At 37.4% G+C, this 26,298-nt stretch overlaps 1 protein-coding gene across 18 annotated transcripts in view; it reads right to left on the bottom strand.

Moving 5' to 3' along the window:
* The window catches only part of PAM (peptidylglycine alpha-amidating monooxygenase), a 280,270-nt gene that overhangs the window by 211,081 nt on the left and 42,891 nt on the right, over positions 1 to 26,298 (bottom strand). For 12 of the 18 annotated variants that reach the window (XM_021084557.1, XM_021084555.1, XM_021084561.1 and 9 more), the window contains exon 2: positions 22,853 to 22,960. The exons of 3 other annotated variants lie outside the window; for them this stretch is intronic. The gene's annotated coding sequence lies outside the window, so the exon portion shown is untranslated. Of the gene's footprint in view, positions 1 to 15,883; positions 16,189 to 22,852; positions 22,961 to 26,298 lie in introns of those variants that run through there. 3 more of the 18 variants (XM_021084564.1, XM_021084556.1, XM_021084558.1) reach the window with 3 other exon arrangements.

Here is a 26,298-nt window from a genome sequence, read left to right as displayed (position 1 = left end):
TAACCACATTATTCAATTCCTTTTCCCTGCTCCAACAAATCATGATTATTTTTTAAAGAAAATGTCTTCTCTATATAATTTATTTATTAGAACCAAATTACTAAATTTGGAGTAAAACAAGATACATCATTTCTTTGTTATATTGTTACATTAAAGGATTTTCCCCATATGCAAGTAAATGTGTATAATGATAGATTTATAATTGCGGCCAACATTCCAATTAAATAAAATGATGAAGAGGTAGTTACAATCCACTATAGCAATGGATAAAAGTTCCAGAAAATAATAGATTCTTTACACAGGAGGAAAGGGGAAATTTTAAATTAAGAATAAAAAAGAATCTTGGGGAATGACAGGTGAGTAATGGCAAATTCTTCAACATTCTTAAATCTTGGAAACTAAAAAATGACTCAAAGCTACCAAAAACCAACCCAAGTAAATGATTTTATATTTCACTGAAAGCAATAAGGAAATGTCATACAAGGCTTTATGATTTGCTACACAGACACTCTATCTTGTCAGTTGTTCATGCCAAAGAAGTTTGAGTATTTCTTACTCCTCTTTCTTTCTTACTCCAAACCTTCAGCAGTTCTTCTCCACTTTACCTTAAAAATGCATTCAAAGTCTGACCTCTTATCTCCATTGACCCCGGGTCCCCATCATCTCTTGGCCCGGATCATCTTATTTCCTCCCAACCCATCTCCCCACTTCCATCCTTGGCTTCTTAGCGTCTACTTTCAAAAGTGCAAACAAGGTGAACTTGTGAAAGGCAAGTCAGACCATGTTTCCCCCATGCTCAAACCTCCCAGTGGTCAGCACCCAGGGGCCTTGTACAACGTGGTCATCCTTGCCTGTCTCACCTCATCTCCAGCTACTCTCAGCCTCATTCATCCCACTCCAGATACACCGACCTCCTGATTGTTAATCAAACACACAGCTGCCCCTAAGGCCTGTGCCCTTGCTCTTTTCTATGAGGAAAGCTCTACTTGCAGCCCTCTGCCTGGCTTGTTCTTTCACCTGTCACCTCCTCTAGATCTTCAATCAACTGTAACCTTCTCAGTGCCTCATTCTCTGACCACCCAAACTACAGTTGCAAACCCAACCACAAACACCTTATCACTCCTACCTCTACCTCCCACTTTATTTTGCTACTTAGTGCTAATCATTCTCTAACATTCAATGTACTTTAATAATTTGCTTATTGTCAGTCTGCTCTCACTAGAATGTAAACTCCATGAAGTCAGGGATTTTTGTTTGTACAAATAGCACTTGACATATGCTGAATCACAAAAAGTATCTGTTGGATGAATCAAGTCAGACAGTTTAGAGAGTAGAGAGTTGGTAGTAATACACAAATCTCTTCATTTCCTGTTGGGTGGTTAAGAATTTAGGTAGGTTAACTTTTATGAGTGTTTTCTACAATCCATGCTTTAGGTGAAATATCCTGCAGCAAGCTACCTCTGAGGTAGTCATAACTAAATGAAGACCTGGCACTTATAATCAGAAATAAGAGATAAAGTCAGGGTAATGTTAATAATTAGAATTTATACATAAATAACCAGAAGAAATTGGTGGGATTATCTCTGACACCCACAAATACTGGCCAAGCATTCAAAGCCTCTTTATAAAAGGCTCCTGGAAATCAGTACAGAAAATATTTAAATGAGCAAGGATGTAACATACTTCGTTCGTAAAGACTATATGAAGTCAAAAAATAAAATATCACGGAGTTCCCGTCGTGGCACAGTGGTTAACGAATCCGACTAGGAACCATGAGGTCGAGGGTTCGGTCCCTGCCCTTGCTCAGTGGGTTAATGATCCGGCGTTGCCGTGAGCTGTGGTGTAGGTTGCAGACGCGGCTCGGATCCTGTGTTGCTGTGTCTCTGGCGTAGGCTGGTGGCTACAGCTCCGATTCGACCCCTAGCCTGGGAACCTCCATATGCCGCAGGAGTGGCCCAAGAAATGGCAAAAAAAGACAAAAAATAAATAAATAAATAAAAATTTAAAAAAAAAATCACACCCAAAATAATTTGAATGTATTCTCGACATTCTTTGAAAGCATGACTAAAATAATTCAGTTTGAGTGCCATTGACTGCTACAAATATGACAATCCTAATTAGCATCAAAGAAACTAGAAATTGTCTCTTTCACTAATGTTCCAGGTCATTAGAAGGCCTGAACTTACTTGCAGGTAATTAATATTTCTTCAGTATGCAAATCTAAAGTTGAGTTCATTAGATTTCCATTGGAAAATAATAGTAAAAGCAGTGTCTTCATTCTTTTTTTTTTCTTTTCATGGCCGCACCTGTAGCATACATAAGTTCCTGTGCTACGGGTCAAAGAACAGCTGCAGCTGTGGCTGCAGGCCCACACCACAGCCACTGCAATGTGGGATCCAAACTGCACCTGTAGTCGACACCCACAGCAATGCCAGATCCTTAACTCATTGAGGGGAGCCAGGGATCAAACCCACATCCTCATGGATACTATGTCAGGCCCTTAACCTGCTGAGCCACAGTGGGAACTCCAATTATTTTTACTGTCATTCCCAAAACACCTTCCTAGCACAAATTCAGAGGCAGCAAGCTCCCAAGTTTGGTCAAATGTGCACCTATTACTGAAAAGATCTGAAAGGCACATGAATACATTTCAGGAATGCAGGGACATCTCTTTTTCTGGTAAAAACTTCCCAAGACAGAAATTATCAATTTCCCTCAAAACTTGCCTTAGGTTTCTCCACCTCTTCTCCTTATCTGTCCTATCGACTCTATCACTGAGGATAGAGCACAGTCATCTTTAATTACTCTTGCTTCCTTTTCCATATGCAATCAGTTGCCAAATCCTATAGCTTCTACCAGTGGATGGTTTCATGCATCTTTTTCTCTTATTTTCTCAGCTAGCAAGCCCTTAGTTATTAAATGAATGACTGCATTATCCATTCAACTAGTCCTGTCTCTTGGTGTTTCCATAATCTGATCAATGATTCTTTCATGCACTGATATCAACTGTCTGTTTGTTCATCCACCTATTCTCTCAGCTACAAGATTAAACTCTAATCTTCTGCTTAAAGAATTTCAATGACTCTTTACTTTCCATTAAATTAAATATAGATCTCTTGGCCTAGGACTGAAAGTCCTCTCTAACAATGCCCTACTCTGACCACCCAGTTCTATCTCCTCCTAGTTAATTGCAGTATAGGAAGCAGCAGTGTTCTTATCTCCCAAAACCTCATAGTCATTATCTTCAAATCCCTAGAGCACCTGTAGTATTAATAAATTCATTTACTTATCCATTCAACCAGTACTTACTTATCATCTAATATGTACTAAACATTGTTCTCAGAGCTGGAGGTATAGCAGTGAATAAAATAAAGGTTTCGGCTCTCATAGAACTTATGTTGTGGTGGAGAAAGATAGAAAATAAATCCAGTTGATATGAAAAATATATATTGTTAGATATTAACAAACACTAAAAGAAGAAAAGCAATAAAGGGAGTTATGGATTGTTGTGTTGCAGTTGGGCAAAGTAAGCTCATAATTTTAAGCAGAGTGTTTAGCACAGGTTTCACAAAGAAGCAAAGACTTGGAGGAGATGAGGGCACAGGTCCTACAGAGACCTGAGGGAAGAGCATGCCAGGCAGGAGAAGAGAAAACCTAAGACCCAGGTGAGACACATGTTTGGCTTATGACAGGAAGAGTGTAGAAATAAACTCCAAAGGGTAGATGGGCACCAGCTACTTTAGACCTTGACTTTTGCTGTGAGTAAGAAGAAAAGCCATTGGAAGGTTTCGAGGAGAGGAGAAACATGACGTGACTTTTTTTTTTTTTTTAATCAGTTTGGTCATTACACTGAAATTAGATAATTAAAGCCTGGAGTAAAGCCAAAGAATGTTGCAAGACTCTAAGCAAAAACTAGTGATGACTTGGACCTGAGTGAGTATGCTGCGGGTGGTGAAAAGTGGTCACAGTCTGGATATATTCTGATGGAGCACTAAAAGAATATGGAATATAAGAGGAAGAGAAGAAGGAAGGATGACTTCAAGGTTTTTAACTTGAGCAACTAAAACAGCACTGTCTGAGAGGATACACTGTAAACCACACATGTAATTTTTAATATTTTGAGAGCCATGTTTAAAAGATTGAAAAGACAAAGAGGAAGTTAATTTTTAATGTATATCTTATTTAGTCCAATACAAGAAAATATTTCAACTAGTAATCAATATGAAAAATTATTAATATTTTTTCAAACTCAGTCTTCGAAATCCATATTTTACTTTTTATAGCACATCTAACTTTGGAATAGCCATAATGAAGTGCTCAACAGCTACATGTGGTCAGTGGCTACCATAGTGCAGAACTATAATGATGAAGTGTTTTTTTTCTTTCTTTTTTTGTTACAGGCATACTAAATGTAATGGGGGTACTAGTCATAGTTTAAATTTCAATAGTAAATCATGAGAGGAAATGCAATGTTCACCAAAAAGGGTAGTTAATAAATGATGGTACAACCAAGTAGCTACCAAAGGCTAGATTCCCAAAGAATATATAAGAGTATATAAAACATGCTCATAGTAAAGTGGGGTGGAGTTAGAGAAAGAAAACAGTGCCCACAAAATTATACCATGAATGGTGGTGAGAAATAAATATACATACCCATGTGAGTCTGGAAAGGCATAACCTAAAGTAGTGCTAACATTGATTACTTCTGGGATACCTGATACAAGAGAGACTAGGTTTGACACAGGGGAATGGTCAGGAGTTGTGGACACATTATATTTAGGATATCTATGGGATACCCCAAGTGAAAATACGTTGTCTTGAGTCCAAGAGAGAGGTTCAGAAATATAAATTTGGAAACTGTCAGTGTACAGATGGAATTTAAAGCCAAGAGACTGTGTGAGGTCACAGAGACTGAGTTTCAACAGAGAAGAACTTGCAGGGTTCTGAAATACTCCAGTTTTCATAGTCAGAAAGGTGATGAGGAACCAGCAGACTGGGAAGAAGAGCAATTTAAGATGAAGCAAAACCAGAAGATGCAGTGTTTGAAAGAGTAGAGAAAGACCACCTGTTTCAAATTGTAACTACAAGCCAAGTCGGGAGGACTGAGAACTGACCTTGGCTTTGATCTGAAAGCCACTTGTGATGCTTCCTGGAACACTTTTGGTGGAGAGGTGGGTTCTGAAAGGAGTGGATGCAAGATTAGGAGGAAATGAACTGCAGAGAACATGTGTACACTTCACATGAGCAGTTTTGCTGTGAAGGGAGACACAAAATAATAGGGGTGTTTGTGTGAGTCTGGTATCATATCCCTTGTATTCTCATCTCTCCCACACTGTCTTAAGTTCCTGGAAGTGCAGAAAGCCTCTGAGTCCAATATTGCTTTTATGGCAAAGAATTTTAAATGTGTGTCCAGCAGCAACAGTAATTTTACACAGGCTAGCACACTGACTGCTGAGGGAAGCAAGTGAGTTACCATGAGAGTAATTCACGATTCAGATCATCAATAGGAGAAACCCCTCAACTCAAGGTAAACACTTCTGAAAAGTAACTGCAATCTGGTAATTACTGGCTGTCAGAAAAGCAAAGTATAAATGTCTTTGTAACTCAGTGAGGGCTTTCATCAAGAATGATCATTTTCTCTTTGTCAAAGCTCAAGTTTAAAAACCACTAAACCCTCTATTTCTCTGACCTTACTGCAAAGATGAAAAAAATCCCAAATATTGAAACTTCAGGCAGATAACTAGTGGTATATCTATATAACACAAAAGACCACAGACTGTAAAACAAATCAATACAAGAGATTGGTAAAGTGAAAAATACACTTGACTAGAAAAATCAATTATTCTTTAAATTTTCAACATTTTACTAAGTCTAGATAAATTTCAAGCTATTATTTTTATACAATCAGTCTTTCCACAATGTTTCAACCTAACTGGGAAATCATCATAGAGCTAATATGTCAGAGGGTAATTCTGGGTAACTATGATGTCTAGCATATTTGATTCTTGGCAAAAGAAGGTCTTCCTCTTTAAGTTAAATTTGGAAAACACAAGGTGTTTCTAAATAGAATGTAGGAACATTATTTTAAAAACTTAGCACCCAAGACTGATAAATAATGGCCAGAGAACGAGCAGGATAGTGAAACAGTGATGTTGAAGAAATGTCAACTTCTGAGGTTTATAAACTTAGATTTTAATCAAATGAAAACTAACTGGCAATTTAGTGCAGAAGTTTCAATGGGTACATATGACAATTTATTTCACTCACCATGAAACACTCAAAATAATTCTACTGGTGCTGCTTCTTTATCTGGTCCTATTGACTTAACAAGACTCCAATTTTTTTTTCTTTTTTTTTCTTTTTGCCTTTTCTAGGGCCGCTCACTTGGCATATAGAGATGCCCAGGCTAGGGGTCCAATTGGAGCTGTAGCCATCGGCCTACACCAGAGCCACAGCAACTCGGGATCCGAGCCATGTCTGCGACCTACACCACAGCTCATGGCAAGGCCAGATCCTTAACCCACTGAGCAAGGGCAGGGATCAAACCCGCAACCTCATGGTTCCTAGTCGGATTTGTTAACTACTGAGCCATGGCGGGAACTCCAACAAGACTACAATTTCTAAGCATATATCTCAGTGCTCTGTTTCAAAGCCCCTTTTCCTGGGTTACAGATTCTAACTTCAACTTCTCTCCATAACCAACCATGTCCCTTCCTTCTGCCTACTCTCCTTTAATTTCACCAACCTCCTACCCATCTCAAGGAAATATTGTACAAACAAGAGTGTGCAGTGGGAGATATGAGGGCCAGAATCCTCGGTGTATACCATGATGCTTTATGATCAGTAGTTCAATAAACAGGATTGGGGTTGATTAAAATAAATGTCACTGTGTGGCCAAAGCGAGATGGAAGCAAGAGTAAAGAGAAGGACTGGGATAGGACACATTCACTGTAAAGTAATTTTTTTTTTTTTTTTTTTTTTGGCTTCACCCATGGCATCTGGAAGTTCCTGCGCCAGGGATCCAACCTTTGCCACAGAAGTGGCAACACTGGGTCCTTAACCACTAGGCCAGTAGAAAACTTCTCATTGTAAAGCAATTCCATGTGTGTGAGAGCATGTGTGCTACATGTGTGGACGTGTGTGAAAAAGAGAAAAAGACATTCTATGATAGAACACAAGAGAAAGATGTGGGAGTTTTTAAGTCAGGCAAATGGGACTAAGAGAGGTTGGGGGGTAAAAAAATTTAAAAGGATAACAATGGGTCTGTCATCAAGTAAATATATCAGTCCATTTAGAGTTTCAGGAAAAATTTACTTTTCAGGCAAATGGAAATACAATGAATTTCTCTAATCCCAAACTGGCAAGCTGGAATTTGCCACTTGTCAAAAATTACCATGAAAATAAAGCAATAATAGTTATTAAGTGATAAGAAAGTTATTCTCTACTATGAACAACTATATGGCAATAAGTTTGACAATCTGGAAGAAATGGACAATTTTCTAGAATCTTACAGCCTGCCAAAACTGAATCAAGCAGAAACAGACCAACTGAACAGACCAATCACTAGAAATGAAATTGAAGAGGTCATAAAATCACTCCCTACAAATAAAAGCCCAGGACCAGATGGCTTCACAGGTGAATTCTATCAAACATATAAAGAGGAATTGGTGCCCATCCTCCTTAAACTCTTTCAAAAGGTTGAAGAAGAAGGAATACTCCCAAAGACATTCTATGAGGCCACCATCACCCTCATTCCAAAACCAGGCAGAGATACCACCAAAAAAGAAAACTATCGCCCAATATCATTGATGAATATAGATGCAAAACTTCTCAACAAAATCTTAGCCAACCGAATCCAACAACATATCAAAAAAATTATACACCATGACCAGGTTGGGTTCATCGCAGGTTCACAAGGATGGTTCAACATACGCAAATCAATCAACATCATACACCACATTAACAAAAAAAAAGTCAAAAATCATATGATCATCTCAATAGATGCAGAAAAAGCATTCGACAAAGTTCAACATCCATTCATGATCAAGACCCTCGCCAAAGTGGGTATAGAGGGAACATTCCTGAATATAATCAAAGCCATTTATGATAAACCCACAGCAAATATAATCCTCAATGGGGAAAAACTGAAAGCCTTCTCACTCAAATCTGGAACAAGACAGGGATGCCCACTCTCACCACTGCTCTTCAACATAGTTTTGGAAGTCTTAGCCACAGCAATTAGACAAACAAAAGAAATCAAAGGCATCCATATAGGAAGAGAAGAGATCAAACTGTCACTGTATGCAGATGACATGATTCTATACCTAGAAAACCCTAAGGACTCAACCCCAAAACTCCTTGAACTGATTAATAAATTCAGCAAAGTGGCAGGATATAAGATTAACATTCAGAAGTCAGCTGCATTTCTGTATACCAGCAATGAAGCATTAGAAAAGGAATACAAAAATACGATACCTTTTAAAATTGTACCTCACAAAATCAAATACCTCGGAATACACCTGACCAAGGAGGTAAAGGACCTATATGCCGAGAACTATAAAACCTTAATCAAAGAAATCAAAGAAGATGTAAAAAAATGGAAAGATATTCCATGTTCCTGGATTGGAAAAATCAATATTGTGAAAATGGCCATCCTACCCAAAGCAATCTACAGATTCAATGCAATCCCTATCAAATTACCCATGACATTTTTCACAGAACTAGAACAAACAATCCAAACATTTATATGGAACAACAAAAGACCCAGAATCGCCAAAGCAATCCTGAGAAACAAAAACCAAGCAGGAGGCATAACTCTCCCAGACTTCAAGAAATACTACAAAGCCACAGTCATCAAAACAGTGTGGTACTGGTATCAAAACAGACAGACAGACCAATGGAACAGAATAGAGAATCTGGAAATTAACCCTGACACCTATGGTCAATTAATCTTTGACAAGGGAGGCAAGAACATCAAATGGGAAAAGGAAAGTCTATTCAGCAAGCATTGCTGGGAAACCTGGACAGCTGTATGCAAAGCAATGAAACTAGAACACACCCTCACACCATGCACAAAAATAAACTCCAAATGGCTGAAAGACTTAAATATACGACAGGACACCATCAAACTCCTAGAAGAAAACATAGGCAAAACACTCTCTGACATCAACATCATGAATATTTTCTCAGGTCAGTCTCCCAAAGCAATAGAAACTAGAGCAAAAATAAACCCATGGGACCTCATCAAACTGAAAAGCTTTTGCACAGCAAAGGAAACCAAAAAGAAAACAAAAAGACAACTTACAGAATGGGAGAAAATAGTTTCAAATGATGCAACTGACAAGGGCTTAATCTCTAGAATATACAAGCAACTTATACAACTCAACAGCAAAAAAACCAATCAATCAATGGAAAAATGGGCAAAAGACCTGAATAGACATTTCTCCAAGGAAGATATACAGATGGCCAACAAACACATGAAAAAATGCTCAACATCGCTGATTATAAGAGAAATGCAAATCAAAACTACCATGAGATACCACCTCACACCAGTCAGAATGGCCATCATTAATAAATCCACAAATAACAAGTGCTGGAGGGGCTGTGGAGAAAAGGGAACCCTCCTGCACTGTTGGTGGGAATGTAAACTGGTACAGCCACTATGGAGAACAGTTTGGAGATACCTTAGAAATCTATACATAGAACTTCCATATGACCCTGCAATCCCACTCTTGGGCATCTATCCGGACAAAGCTCTACTTAAAAGAGACACATGCACCCGCATGTTCATTGCAGCACTATTCACAATAGCCAGGACATGGAAACAATCCAAATGTCCATCGACAGAGGATTGGATTCGGAAGAGGTGGTATATATACACGATGGAATACTACTCAGCCATAAAAAAGGATGACATCATGCCATTTGCAGCAACATGGATGGAACTAGAGAATCTCATACTGAGTGAAATGAGCCAGAAAGACAAAGACAAATACCATATGACATCACTTATAACTGGAATCTAATATCCAGCACAAATGAACATCTCCTCAGAAAAGAAAATCAATCATGGACTTGGAGAAGAGACTTGTGGTTGCCTGATGGGAGGGGGAGGGAGTGGGAGGGATCGGGAGCTTGGGCTTATCAGTCACAACGTAGAATAGATTTACAAGGAGATCCCGCTGAATAGCATTGAGAACTATGTCTAGATACTCATGTTGCAACAGAAGAAATGGTGGGGGAAAAACTGTAATTGTAATTTATACATGTAAGGATAACCTGACCCCCTTGCTGTACAGTGGGAAAATAAAATTTAATTTAAAAAAAAAAAAAAAAAAAAAAAAAAAAGAAAGTTATTCTCCACATATAGTTCTGTTCTTAGCTGAAATGCCTTGAAATTTGAGGTCATGTTGTCCTTTAATTCTGCCTTGTGCTTAGTGTACCGTCATGCACGTGAGGGCATTCAATAGTAATCACTGAGATTGCACTTTGATTGAAGAGAGCAAGACTGACCTTTGCCAAGAAGGAAAACAACGCCACCTGACTCCTGTCATACTTTAATATTCCAACTGGCAAGTCATATTCCTCTATCATTTTCTCTTGAGATTATTGGGAAATTGTTTTAGCTTAAATTAATGATGTATATTGTTCTTGGAAGGTTTGAGTTTATAAAAATCTTTGGGCTAGTAAGCTTATTCCCTTCCTCGTGAATACTGAAGGCTGCTTGAGGGTCTCCCGTAGTCCTGCCCTTCATGGAGAAAAGGCATCTATTTCTCAGCATGGCCGTGGCTAAACCCAGGAACCAAACCCCTGCCCCCACACCAGTTTTTCTTTTGCAAAACAGACAATAAGCACCAGGCCTGAGTGCAGTTCTCTCTAAACCTCCCACCTCCTGACTATTCCCATGGTGCAGTGGTTGCAGCAACAAATCACTCCTGCACCCCTACCTGCCCCCTGCAGAAGGCAACAAGCATGAGTCTTCTTGTCTCCATGTCTTTTTAGGTCCTGCTGCTCAAACTTTCTTTTCTTTAATTTGCCCCAGGACACAGATTTTGTTTGCAAAACCAATACCCTTTATTTTCATTAATCCTCCCTCCAAAGCTATCTTAGAGGAGTTGATGGGAAAAAAAAAAAAAAAATGGTTCAGCTATAGAACCTCACAACCCTAACAGAAATAGGGGCCTTCCACAAATTAAAAAAAACAAAACTTTCTTTGTAAATAATCCCAATAATTGCTTTTCTTTTTGCAAGTTTGACCCATCTTAAAGGTTGAATTCAAATTAAAGCAATAATAAATGAAAGGAAAACAAGCAAATGCAAGGTCAGTAGACTTGCAGTAGTTCTCTGATCTGCAAAGCCTTTGGGAGCAGGAAAGACTTAGGACAACTTCCCAGTTCCATCACTTACTTGCTCATTGCCTTTACCTCTGTTACTAGGAAAACCCCCTAGACACAAAACCCTGAGCTGGTTTTCAAAATAGTCAATGAGAAATAATAACAATCTTTGAAGTGTCTGATTCTGAAGTCTCCTTCCATCTTCTCCACCACCCACCGACCAAATGCAATTCAGAACCTCAAACTCTCATCTCCATTAGTTCCTTTATCTCTGATTTCTCTCAAAGATAAACTTTAAAGATAATTTTTAACAAAGTTAAAGGATCAGTAAAGGAACTGAGCCAGTTCAAAATGATTTAAAGATTAAACAGTCTCTTCTATTACAGAGAAGGCAGCTGCTCTGTGAAGCTGCTTTTTTTTTTTTCTTTCTTTTTTTCTTTTTCTTTTCTGTAATGAAACAGAGAGATTTCATCTCTACTCACTGTAATTTACCATCGCTGGGGAAAGTCAGTATTGAATTGAATATTCCATATATGTTTAAAATATGTTTAAAGGTGTTTGGGTTTTGTTCATTTATACTTTCAGTTTTATTTATTTATATCATTTATCAAATCAGTTAACCAGCTGATTTTAATATTTAACTTCGTTGTCAAATAACAGTTTTCCTTTAATGATAATTTGAAAGATAAATCCCATGATGGCATAAAATTAAATTTCGCTTTTATACAGAATTCTAAGGTTGTTTTATCTCTCCAGTACCAAATAGAACCAATGTCACAATAACTACCTCTTGCAAAGAAATGCGTGGCATTCCACAAGTCCTTTTTTCTAAACAAGGGTCTTAAGGTACTGTCCAGTTTTCCTCCAAAAAATTATTCCAAAATTAAAAAAGAATACTTGCAGAAAAACAGTTGATTTTCTTTCCATCTCCTTTCCTTGAGAGAACCACAGCAAAATGTGATTTTAGGCTTCCTGTCCCAAAGTAATATGCTTGAGTACTTTCTCCTCTGCATCTTTTACTACTAGTGTTTAACAAAGAAGGTTTAAAACTACTACTAACTATAAATTATCTTATGCTTAGTATAGATGGATTAATGTGCCACGAATTGTCTTAAGTTTAAGATAAATACAGGATGTGAACAATATGAGAAATTATATTTGCAACTGTTGGACTTAAGTCTAGTGTTATGATTATGGTAACAGACTGTGTACCTTTCCTAGGAAACCTCGTAGGGCATACCTGCCAGATTCATTTGATGGGTCTTATGACTCACATGGCTTAATGACGGATCAATGAACGACAGTGTTATTGAAAGCTCAGGGTTACTAGATCTCAGGCTCTCTAGTGGCCCAGCCATTACCCTTCGGCTTCTAAAGAAACACAGGCTCATTCACATAGGAGTTAACTAATGGAATTTTCACAATCCCAAATCAGCTTTGTTTAATTAACTTCATCTAATGTGAGACTCTCACTAAAAATATTAAACTGAGAATAGTGTCACTTTATAAGGCTGACATCTGTGCCTCAGAGTTTTGAACATTTGAGTTGGTGAAACATTTTTTCCTAATATGATTTTCCCTCATTAATTATCTTGAGGCATTTTAACATCCTGGGGATGATGCATTTACTGAACCAGGTCAAGATTTCATGGCTTCTGTTGGCAATCACCAGTTTAAGTTAGGGTTATCAGTAAAAAAGTCTTATTTGCAAATTTGACATTGATAGAATCAGCCATGCATTTTGTAATCCCTGGGGTGGGCACAATAACGGTCCCCAAAGATTTCCATGTCCCAATCCCCCAGAACCTGTGACTCTGTTACCTTACATGATAGAAAGGATTTTGCAGATGTGATTAAGAATAAGGATCTTAAAATGGACTGTTTATCCTGGATTATCAGTGGGGGGGGGGGTTAACATCTAATCACAAGTCCCTGAAAATGGAGGACCCTTTTTGGCCTCAAAGAACCAGAGAGAGGGCCATGTAAAGACTCATCTGTACTTTCTAGCTGTTAAGATAAAGGAGGGGGTCCATAAGCCACCAAGTCTGCAGTCATCTGTTACAGCAACAAAAGAAAAATAATACACTTTCTGTTATTACACTGGTTTTTAATCACTCCTTTTGTGGGAGAAAGTAAAAGTTGACTGGAAAAAAGTGTTCAACCCCAAATGGGACATGTGGCACCATGTAAATGAAAACCAGACTGTTCAACTGTAGGCATCCAGGGCCCAAACCTGGCTCTGCCATTAAATGAACACAGAGACTTGGGATAAGCAAGTAACCAATCCCTCACAATTTGAGCTTCTCTCCTCTCACTGGACAAAACGTTTATTTCTAGGTCCATGTCCTCTATACTTCTTCCTCTCATTCTTCTGGACACTAGTTTTATTTAGCTTGTTATCTTTCTAGTGAGAGCCAAAGCAATCCTTTTTCTGCCGTATTTCATTGCCTCACATTGATCAAGTCTACAGAGCTGGCATTTCTATATTTCAGTAGGAACAAGTGTAAATATGTGAAAACTTAAAAATTCTTAGTACGACATAAAAACAAAATGAAAACTCTCCTAAACCAATTTTTATAATCACCCTGCCTAAAACTGCTTGGAACCACTTCTTAACTCAAGCATGAAGTGTAATCTTTATAGCACACTCTATATAAAACTGCTACTTGATGGGTTAAGTCAGCAGAGGATATTTTCATGGATATCTTAAGAGTTCAAACAGCAGAATGATTTTTTATTACAAAGAGTTAGCTACTCAATAGATTATATTACCCAAAACATTAATAGAACAAAGAGCAAAACCTGATGTATCATAGCCCAGATTACAATAGTCTTCTTTCCATCACAAATATCATGAAAGTGTTTTAATAAAAGGGTTTTAGAAAGTATGGAAACAGTTAATGTTGACTTAATTTCCTTAACATTTAACATACCATAATCTAAAATAGGTAGTATCATAATTTCTCTCTACTTTTCAGGAACTTTTTTTGATGGCAATTAACGGCAAATTTTTAAACACAAATAGGAATAAGTGTTACGAAAGTTTTAAAAAACATCAAAGCATTTTAGCGTATTTTTAAGGTAGAAAGGAATACATATAAACATTTATGACATTCAAGATAAGACAGATAACCTCTACATAAAACTAAATTTTTAATTTCAACCTTTTTTTCACACTCACTCACAACTACATTTTTCACTAATTCTTTAACGAAAGGTGACTAAAGAGCACCATCAATCCACTAATAATACCGCACAAAAACAAAGCAAAGGGAGAAAGCAGGATATATTCCAGAAGACTACAAAAAAATGTAAGAAACAAAATGCCAGTTTTAATCAACATCTCTCTAGGAATGGACAGTCTAAACCATTTACTGACCTCTCAAAAAAGCCTGTCCACCTCTACACAGAATAAAGGTTCAGTTACATAAAGAAATGGGAGAATCCCTTTCCCATCCACTCCCCTCCCCTTTATTCCCCTGCAAAGCTTTCCATTAATCAATTAAAAACTGCCTTTGCCTACCATCTCCATTTAAACACAATATTACATTCTTCACAGAATATGCTGAAAGAGTCCCTTGGGAATCAGCAAGAGGAAATAAATGCACAGCTAACTCTGCCATATGGACAGAACTCGGAATGGAGAGATTCAGACAGAGGCAGTAGAGAGAAAGCTGTGTGTCTCATCATTTAGTGTTTATTGACAGCACACATTATAGTAGAAAACTAACTTTTCAAAGGAAATATCCATTCATGGCTCTTCTATTTGAATGTTTTAAGTGCTTCTACAGTATTCTTTTTGTAAAGCTTAACACAGCTCTCTTAGCCTTAAGAAGCATGGGTATATATTAAAGGAAAATTTTATAAAGCCCTGATTTCATTTGTCACAATAATAGGAACATTATGTTTATTACCAAATTGCAAGATATTTTGAAAAGCATTAAAAGTATGAAATATGTAGGAAATGATGGTTATCAATGTACTTTAAACTTCACATATCCCCCATAACTAAATCTTTGTTTTACAACTTAAGTTTTAATTTATTTAAAACACAAATTCTCAATCTGACTTGGCCCTTCTTTTTCATAGTATCTTCCCATAACATCTTAGACAGTCAAATATTAATACTGTTTAAAACTGGAAAAATATATAAAGTATCAATAAAAATATAAAATTCACACCCTTAAAAAAACCACATTTGTGCTGTGACACCTGTCAAAATATTTTAAGGAATTCATATATTTCAAATAATTTGAAATAAAAATCTCTACTGTGTTTGCTATTGCTTCTTACCAGGGAGAGTAGCAAGCATTACATTGTGCAATCACAGTTATTTTATAAGCCCACCCCACATGTGTGTGATTATACACACACACAAACACACATTTTAAGTACAAACTGTAAGTCTATTCTAGGTAATTGGCTGAAAGGTTCCCATATACTATGATTTCAGTCAGGAGTATATCTTAGAAAGCAAGTAACCATTCATACACTTGAAAGAGAATAACAGAAGCATGGTAATTCTCTGATATGCAAAACAAGGCACTTACCTTCCATTTCTAGGGACGTCTGAAATCAAACTGGAAACCGAGCGGGTGAGGGGCTTTATTGCAGGGTGAATCATCCCCACGTAAATGCTCTGAACAACCCCTGGATGCATACTGACATCATCAGGAGAGACTTGGAGGCAGAGGATACTATGGTAACCAAGCAATGTGCTGGGAGACAGAAGCCTTTAATTGCTTTAACAACTTCCTGGGGCTTGAGCTACCAGGCTTGGATTTGCTAAGTAGGAAATGAAGGTTGTCACAGAAGCAGCGAGTGTGACACAGAGCAAGGGGACTCAATGAATTCTGAATCTATTCACTGTGATGTGACTTTTTAATGACAAATGTCATTACATGATTCCATTAGCAACATTCTTCTCACAGCTGAAGCTCTGACAAAGTCACAGGTCAATAAATAATGCTCCTGGGTAGCAACAGTGTAAGTATTCATAGATAGTTTTCTCACTTAAAACACATTAATATTATTACACTACAAACATCCTTTTCCTTGAGGGCGAATACTCGATTCCCCTGAAAAGAAGGTTCACATCTGTGCCTTCGGAGGTCAGAGTACTGACAACAATGAAAACTGATGCTCTCTATTTACTTCTCCAGGAGGCAGCAGCTGCCTGGTCCATTTATCTCCGAACTCCAGTAAATCCCTGCCAATATATCGCTTATCTAGAAAACACCCCCAGCGAAATACCTAATTATGACACCCAGATAAAATCAGCAGAACTCTGCTGTCTTATTGTTCCACACAGCCTTCTTGATTAAGTCTCCTATCACAGGCAGAATTACTTCTAACAACCCCAAACTATACATAATTTAAAACTTCCCTTTGAACTATGTCCTCCCCTGCATCTGTCACCCCATTCACAGGAACATAGCTCCTCTTAAAAATGCCAGATTTAAAGTAATTGCTTAAAATAACAATGTTTCAACATCAAACTGAGTCTATAATGATATATCATGCTTATTTGATCAGAGATGCTTTAATAAGTATATAATTTATCTGTACTATAAAAACTATTGTTTTCTTCTTTATGAATATTGGATTGACATGTTTTTAAATAATATCATGGTCCAATTTTTCTAGTACAAAGACTACAATTATAAAGATAAGCAAATAACTTGGCAGATCTTCTTTAAGATATTCATGATACAATAAAAAATGAAGGTTGTCATTCTGTACTGTATTCTCAGGTCCAATCTATTTCAAAGAAACTATTATTATCTCTATTTCAATTAAGATGAAGCTAAGCCTGCCTTTTAATGTTTCCCTTGTGAGTAAATACTATATAAATGTACAGCAACAACACTGCTTACAAAAATAGTAAAGTGGAATACCAGAGCACCACTTTACAATCTGGATAAATGTAGAGAATTTTAACCTAACTGACAAGTTGGACTGTTCACTTCTGTTGAGTCTGGGGAGAGTTCTAAAAGAAGAATGGTAAGGTCAGCCCTCACAAAGAAATAATAATGCCATTTTCCTTAACTTAGGTAAAGTGAAAAAGCTTTCCAACAAAAAGGAATTACTCCTACCCTTTCGCTTGTTTTTCCTGAGATACCAAGTTTGAGAAGCAAAGCATGCAAAATTTACCATGAAATTTGTGGAAATATCATAGCTATATAATATCTCTACATATATACACATACATATACATAATATACGATTCAAATTTCAAAATAAATATTTGAAAATGCATTGAAAAATGTGCAGAAGATATATATACCCAACTGCTAAGAGTGGTTACTTCAGATAGTTTCAATTACAGACAGAGAATCCTCCACTTTTTATATCATATACTTCTAAACATTTAAAATTTCTTTTACTATAGATATGAATTACTACTGTAATTTAAAAATTAGAAATTCATCTAAATGTGTTCTGAACTTGCAATCCTAATTTACTGGCTCTCAGAGAAGACCAATGACATTCAGTGGATTGGATCCTAACATACCAGGCAGACTAAACAACTCTTACCGGGAGATGATCCACCTATCTAAGCAAAATTAGATTGTGGAAAGCAAAGAAAGGTTATCTAGACCACATGCACACAAAGGGAGCAGGTGTATCGAGTATTCTACAGATGGAATGGTCATAAAGTAAGAGTGCACGAGGAAAGCTAGTTTGTTAGGTTTTATTAGAAAGGTATAGCTTAGAAAAGAGCCTCTCCAGGTCCTCATGTGCTGAATGCTGAGGCCAAAGAAGCAGGAAGCTCTAGGTCACCACCTTCTGCCTGCAGTGCTCACCCCCTGGGCTGCAGGCTAACCAAAAGATAGTTTTGATTGTTCTTGACTTTGAGCTTAATATTAGAATTGTTTTTTAAAATCATCTAAGTTAATTTTTGGAAGTTAATTAAATTGATCTTTTCATTGCCATAGTTCTTATAAATATGTAATTTAATTAAATATTTTACACATCATTAAAAAAAAAAAGAGCCTATCCAAAAATAACATCTATCCAAAAATCTGACGACTACACAAAGTTGAAGGGAATATGGAGGAACAGAAATCAAGTGTCAGTGAAACAAATGGCCCCAGGTGGCCCGATTTTGTGCCCTGTTAAAGACACTCACTTTAGGGAAAAAGGGCCTCATGTCTCCAGTGTTCATTCCCTATACCCAGGCTTTATTTAGTTTTTATTCTCCTCTTACTCTACAAAGACAGCTTAATGTTTCATGTTCTTAGTGTTCTATTTCCTCTTGGCACTCCACTAAATCTCTTGATCTTACCATCTTCTTAAAGTAGATCATAAACTTCTTAAATTGACAACTATCTCCTGCCCTTGGAGTCTCAAGGATAGCACAGAGAGGCCCTGTGAAATGCACGCCAACATTGGCTACTCTCAGCCCACAGCCAGGCACTAGGACAAAACCTACCCAATAAGAGCACTTGCTCCACCAGGCTCTTACATCTTACTGGTTAACTGCATACCCCCTTTTATCTGTCCTAAATAACAGAAAACCCACTTCTTATTTCCCAGTGGATCTTAAGGCTTCATAGACATCCAAACAATATTGTAATTGTCTCAGACAGAAAGAAAATAAAAGAAGGCAAAATATTTTTTCACAAGAAAAAAGATTTAGCAAAGAAATCATCTCATAACTGTTAAAAGTATTATAAACCTCATCTACAAACCCCTGAATCCTTAAATTGAAGTTTAGGGCTCAAGACCCTAGGCTTATTTCTTAAACTGAAGTAAATTCATGTGGCAAGTGCCAATTCAGAAGCAAATGGAGGTTAAACTGCCACTTCTGAGGGGATATTTGGCCAGGATTTCTAAAGCCTTGACTAGGTAGCTACAGTGGCCAGTCTTCCTTCTCCCTGAAATGACTTTTCTGATAAGGCAAAACACCCTTAATCCTCACCTAGCTTTGCCTAGCTTTGTTAGGTTGAACCTCCTTCCCTCCAGCCCAGATAAGCAACATTCTTGGCTCCTCCAGTCTTGATACAATACTTTTGCTAATTCCAGTTAAACATAGGATAAGGACTGAAAAAAGACAGTATATATGGGATTTTATTATCAGCATTTGAGGTTAATAAAACAAATTTATTTGTTAATAAAACAAATTCATACTGATTTAATGAAAAAGTACCACGAGAACTTCCAATAGCAAAGGGTTCTATCTTTCCATCACCCGTAAACCCAGGCATTAACTAAAGTTCCCTGATCCATCTCCTCTTTGCTCCAGTCCCACACTTATCCCTCCAGCTTAGATCTTCTCTAACAGTCATCTCACTACACACTGGTCCATGGGCTTCCCGACTTCAGTGTCTCACCTCTTTAATGTATTACTTTGTTCTTAACAAGTCTTCACAAATCATTGCCTTCACCAGATTACCAGAAAACTCAAAATCTTGACGTGCTCCCCCTGTGGGCCACTGAATCAAGTGCAGATTTTATAGCTTCACTGTAAACCCATCTTGGCCTGCCTTATCTTGGGGCACCTTTGGCTACAGCCAGTTAGACAATCTGATACACGTAATTATTTATGCACCCATATTATTTGCTCTTATTGTCTCCTCCTCCTGGAATTCCACTCTTATCTCTCCATTCTGCACTCCCTATCCCAACTCCTCCTGCCTCTCTCCCCTACCAACCTAACCCCACCAGTCTCTCAAGACCAGAGATTGCTTCCTGCCCCAAAATTTCAGTGTTTTCCACCTAGCTAAATGGGTTTAAAACATGCTATTACTTAGTTATTATCATGTATGTTATTTCCCTCTTCCTTTAATCTTCTGAAAGGAAGAAACAAATTCTACATTTGCCTCTTATTCTCAATATAGTGCCACAACTTGCCTTTGGCATTCACTTGATACTTAATGAATAAATAAAGAAAAATTGTATTATGTCCTAATATTTTTATTTTGTAAAGTGATATTTTGATTTTTCCAAAAATTAAAATATTTCACTTAATCTTTGAAACAACGTAGTATGGCAGGGTAAGGCATATATTGGATTTTCACCCCTTAGAAATGAAAAGTAAAAACAGAGTCTCAAAATGATGCAATGATTTCTCTTGAATCACACAGTTTATGGGTCCCCTGGTCCCCCACAGGCTCTTCACCTGGACATCCACTGCTTCTGATGACAGCCAGAAAGGAAGTGCTCTCATAGCCCTTCACAGCAAATCCACTGTTTCTGAAGAATTAAGGCTGTTATGGCCTTAATTTTTCTTCCTCACCAGTGACCCATGGCAGAGTCATTCACATCACCATAACATTCTCAAGGCAATTCATGAGGCTTGGGAGAAACACTTCTTGGCACCCATTTCTCCTCCCTATATCCAGCTACAAGCCTACCTTCTCAAAGGAAAAAAAAAAGTATCTTACCTCACTGATTCAATTATTCTGGGCAAATCCTTGACTTTTCTAAACATCAGACCCTCATTTTGAAAAAGAAAAAAACACCAGTACTACCTCATACTATAATTTTGAAGATAAAGATAATGCATAAAGTACTGGCTCATCAAAACTCTCAATTAAAAAGTTATTACAATTAATAATAATGAACAAAACCACAGAGAATCAGATTATACCACCTTCTTTGAAAGGCTTCATTTGTATTCCAGGACAGTCTTGTAACTGGATGATGAGGAAGCAGAAATTGGCCAAGTTAGAGCTTGAATAATTAAGTGGAGGGGAACTCAGTTTTTTTGTTGATTAAAATGAGGGAGTTGGTCTTTTCCAGGCTACCATTCTATGTGCCATGAAAGCATTCTATAGCAATGCTTTAATTTATCCCACACAAATAAATGCCCCCTTCTACAACCAACTCTAGCAGAGTGCCCAGTGTATGGGTTCTTTTCTCAGTCCATGTAATAGACTAAAATTACTCAAAGTTTTATTCTTAATTTAAATCTTGCTTTCATTAAAACATCTAGGACAATATCTTTATATGATCATTGAATTCATCCATGATTCAACTACCTTTTATGTTTTCTGCAAACTCAACACTGATTATTAAGCCTTCAATGTTTTGAAAATAAAAGCCAAAGGAATTATAGATAATGGCTTACTCTAATACCAATAACCTATTTCAACATTTCACGATTTTAATTTTGATTATAATTCCCAAAGAAGCACTGGATTAAGTTCTAATATACTTTTTCTAAAGAGGTCAGTTGAAGATAAGTTCCCATTTTAGTTTCTCAATTAGTAGAACTTTAAAATACCTTTTCCCTAGGATACGAATAAAGTACTTCAAGAGAAATCTAGAGCATTTGTATGAATCCAAGCATAGATATTGTTTTCATGAAATAAAAGGAAACATAAGAGAGGTTAAAGATGATGGCTGCAGCCTAGGAAGACCAACAGAGCTGAAAGGGTCTGACAGCAGGATGTGGGTTATAATGCCTCTGAATGAAATCCTTTTGTGCAAGGGTCTTGCAAAGGGCATCCAGGCAGGACTGTGTGTTTGGATTTAAATTAATCAACCGGTCAGTTCCACAATGCTAAGATTCCTTCCGTTTAACTGATGAAGGCAGGTTTACCGGCAGTTCCTGAACAATGTCAATAGTTTTAAAAAGGTCAAATGCAGCAACACACACCAAATGTCCTAGAGTGAAAAGCACCAGTAACTCCTCCCTCTATAATCTGCTGGGTGTGATTTATTAAATACAATAGATATCCCATTTTTAATTCACTGCCCTGGTTTAATTTCCCTTTTTACCTTTTTTCCCCAAAAGCTGAAACACGGTTATGCATTTTAATGATATACATTACAAGACTGCCTGTTTTATTCTATAGTATGTCTGATGAAAACAATACAAATAGCCCAGCTTCCCTACCTCTTTTTGCAAGGGGGTTGGGTGATGGGGCGGAAAGACATGGAGGTGGAACTATTCTAGTCAAGAGGGACCAAGTACAACCAAAGAATTATCTGTGTTATTAACACAAACTCACAAAAAGAAAGCTATAGCTGTAGCCACTGTCAAATAAAAAATGCTCAAGAAACAGCGTTATATAAAAAGTAAGCACCCCAGCCAGGTGGAAAATTCCAGCTGGGTTCAAAACCATGGATTCTAGCCCTTTGGGAGTGTCTTTAAAATCTGGTGTTTCATTGTTTTTCCAAAGCAGTAAAGGACTGAATGCATTCTTGTAAAATATTAATCATGCGTGTCTTGGGCACTGAGTTGAAAAGGGAAAGGGCAGAGAAGATAAGCCAAGGATACTAGAGGATGAAGTGATCAGAACCAGCTCTTGTCTTATAATACCACAGAAACAACTTCCGGCCCAGGGACTCAAAGGAAGTTCCAAGAACTCAACACAGCCCCTCCCTCAGGCTGATGTCCCTGACCTTCAATCAAGGAAAGGAAGGCATTGTGGCATGGTTTTTAGAGCACAGCACTGGGCCTAAATCCTAGCTCTGCCACCTCTAATCCCTGTGATCTTGGGCAAGCTACTTAAACTCCCAGGGCATCACTCCTGTCACCTATAAAATTAAGGAAAGAATAATCATACCTCTGAAGGTTGTTGAGAGCATTCCTCTGAGCCAGGTACAGTTTCAAGTATCAGGAATACAGTGCTGAATAAGCCATAAAAGGCCACTGATTTCAGGGAGCTTGCATTCTGGGTTGGGAGATAAAACAGCACACAATTAAATAAGTAACATAATCTTATATACATGGCAAAAGGCTCTGAAGAATATATCATAAGATGATGGGATAAGAAACTGACTAGATGGGAGATGACTTAGATACAGTTGTCAGAGAGAAACCTTAGTCTCGGTAGAAATGGCATTTGAATAAGGAGAAAGAGCAAGATACATAAAATCAAAGGACAGAGTCTTCCAGGCACAGAGACCAGTAAGAACAAAGGTCTTAAGACAGGAATGAGCTCAGAAAGTACAGGGAACATGAAGAAGCCCACAGTGACTGAAGGATAATGAGCAGTGAGCAATAAGCGTAGATACCTATTAAACAATTAATTGAAGGAGTCAAGTAACAAATTAATTAATGAATAGAGGTTAAGGTAGAGGAGAGAGCTGGAAATATAAACCTGGGATTCACTAAAAACACAATTTTCTGTAAAGCACCCACCACAGTGCCTGAACAGTATGATTATGGGTAACCAATCTCTTCATTCCCACTTTTCCAAGTAACTTAATTGACATTTGCAGTAGGGAGACTTGTCAGCAAAAAGAAAGAAGGAAGACAGGCAGGGCTGGACTGGTTCAGAGAGAACAAACACGTCTCATGGTACATGCCAGCATCTACAAAATAGTAGGAGGCTTCCTGGTGTTCTGAGTTGAGCAGGATTCTGAGGCCAGCTAGGGACCTGTGCAACAATGTATCCCATTATTTGCAAAATATAAAAATGTGAAAGAGTTCCAAGGCTCTGGAATTGGCGTTTTTTGTTCACCATGAGTTTTAAATATTTTTATTTTTGAGAATAAATAATATGAACTAGATACCATCACTATCCCTATTTTATTTTATTTATTTATTTAATTATTTATTTTTGTCTTTTTGCCATTTCTTGGGCAGGCTCTCATGGCATATGGAGGTTCCCAGGCTAGGGGTCGAATCGGAGCTGTAGACACCGGCTTATGCCAGAGCCACAGCAACGCGAGATCCGAGCTGCGTCTGCAACCTGCACCACAGCTCACAGCAACGCCGGATCATTAACCCACTGAGCAAGGCCAGGGATCGAATCCAAAACCTTATGGCTCCTAGTCGGGTTTGTTAACCACTGCGCCACGATGGGAACTCCACTATCCCTATTTTATAATTAAGAAATCTGAAGCTCAGAGAGAATAACTTATTTGCCCAAAGTGACCAGCCTTCAAGTAGTTAAAACTGAGAACCAAATCTGGGTGTCTCTAACTCCTGAGACCATTCTCCTACCTACAGTCAACATACACTTGTTTTGCAATATAAGCTTCTTATTTGCTTTCCCCTGATTATACTTTAAGGGTCTTTCCACTGGGGCCAAGTGCTCTGGCTCTGGGATGAAATCTTCAGTTCTGGCATGTTCCCTGGTTTCTAAGTTCACATGCTGCTTTCTGAGGAAGCATCCAGGCTCAATTCTTTTCTGTGTTGATGTTGGTGGAAAAAATCTTATTTGTTAAAATGCCAAATCCTATTTGATTTAGAGATTAGATAGTCTATAAGCAACCTGCCTTAATTTCAGCAGCTGTTAGAATTCTAAATTATTTTTACCAACCACCTATCTAGTATTCAACGCCAACCCTACTCTTCAGCTGATAAGCATCTTATCCAGCTGCATTTAAAAACACACACATAGACTTTATCAAATTGTCACTGTCATTGCTGTTATTGTTACCTTACCCACACAACATCAAATTCACACACTTTGACTAAAGAATAGGAATGTTTAGGAATTTAGTCCTAAGGAACAGGAATATTATTTTTAAGGATTCCAGGGCAATGAGAAGTAAAAACTCTTGTACAGGTTACAGACATGACACAATACATAGGCAGAAGAGCTAAAATATATTTAATCCTGAATTGCTTTGTTCTTTCCCTCCACTGCATGCTTTCCCTCCCATTTATTTTTTGTGAGAAGACTTCACAACAGGAGAAAAGTATGCCATAGACTACCTTGATTTGATTCCAACAAACTAACCAGAATTTGAATTTTTATTAGCAAAAGCCATAGGCAAGAGAAATAATATGCTATACCTATCAGAGTGGTTAGTTTTATTCATGAACTCATGCTGGGTTAAGGAGAAAAGAAGATGAAGAAGAAAAGCTAACTTCAAAGCACTATAGAAAGATGATTAGCTCTCTCACCACAAATGAGAATCACAAGCTACTTTGATGTGTGAGAAATTTTAGTGCCTAAATTTAAAGAAAGGACAGCTATGATACAAGCTTAACCATTTAAATAAATCCAATAATATACTTCTTTTGCATTCTGAGAGCCAGTAATTACCTGAGGGAATAAATAAAATTAGAACTCAGCCTCAGAAATTAAGGCTTAAATGCAAAGCACACAAACAATATTCCTCCCTCATCATATAGTTCAGTGGCAAAATGCCAGCTCTAATATGTTCAGTGTAGAAAATATAACTCTCTATATTGTCATTTTCTAACAGTCACCCACTCCACAAGGTACCATGGGCATTAATGGATGGTACCATTAATGGATGCATATCTTCATCTAAAAAATCCAACTATGTATGAATCAGAGTATTATTCACTGTATAAACCATGTGGTACATGACTGCAAAGACTGTGGTTGTATAAAAATTTGCGCCAATACTACGAAACTTGACAATGATCTAAAATTGCTAACCTTAGAACCCTAACTAATCGTTGTCATTTATATGCTGTATGCCATGATCCATCTTCGTACAAGAGTTGAGAATTCTTAGTATGTATAATTCTTAAAGGTGGTGTGAAAATAGGCTATGGAATATACTGTGTAAACGCCAAGAGAAAATAGAATTACTAAGGAGAAAAGTGAATGGATTAAATGTGTGATTTTTCATTAACAATGAATCAAAGATATGGGAAAAGTGGAAGGTTGATAGCATGCATTTTAAATGGCTTTTAACTTATAAGTATATTAGGTCTGATATTATGTGTTAAAATACTTATATTTACCAATATGAATATATTTAAATACTCTTCAAACCTAAATACTGGAACATGACAATTTTCTCTTCTCTCTCCTGCCAAACTTACACGTCTCCATCAACATCTACTTGAAAAAATATGCAAGGCAATCTCAAAAAGAATTACTGTGCTTCATTATGCAAAATGAAAATGCAGCTTTTAAAAAAATATTCTGACATTCAGTTCTGCATGCTGCTACAGCAGGTCAAAAGCCATTAGCCACCTGCTGAAAATATATACAAGAAAATAAAGTGTCCTTCAAAATTATTTCACATATAGTATTCTCAAAGTAAAATGGGTGAGGTTGTATTCTAAATGTTTAAA

This window comes from Sus scrofa, chromosome 2 (assembly GCF_000003025.6).
Source record: "Sus scrofa isolate TJ Tabasco breed Duroc chromosome 2, Sscrofa11.1, whole genome shotgun sequence".
NCBI classification, from domain to species: Eukaryota; Metazoa; Chordata; class Mammalia; order Artiodactyla; family Suidae; genus Sus; species Sus scrofa.
This window is presented reverse-complemented; position numbering and strand designations above follow the sequence as displayed.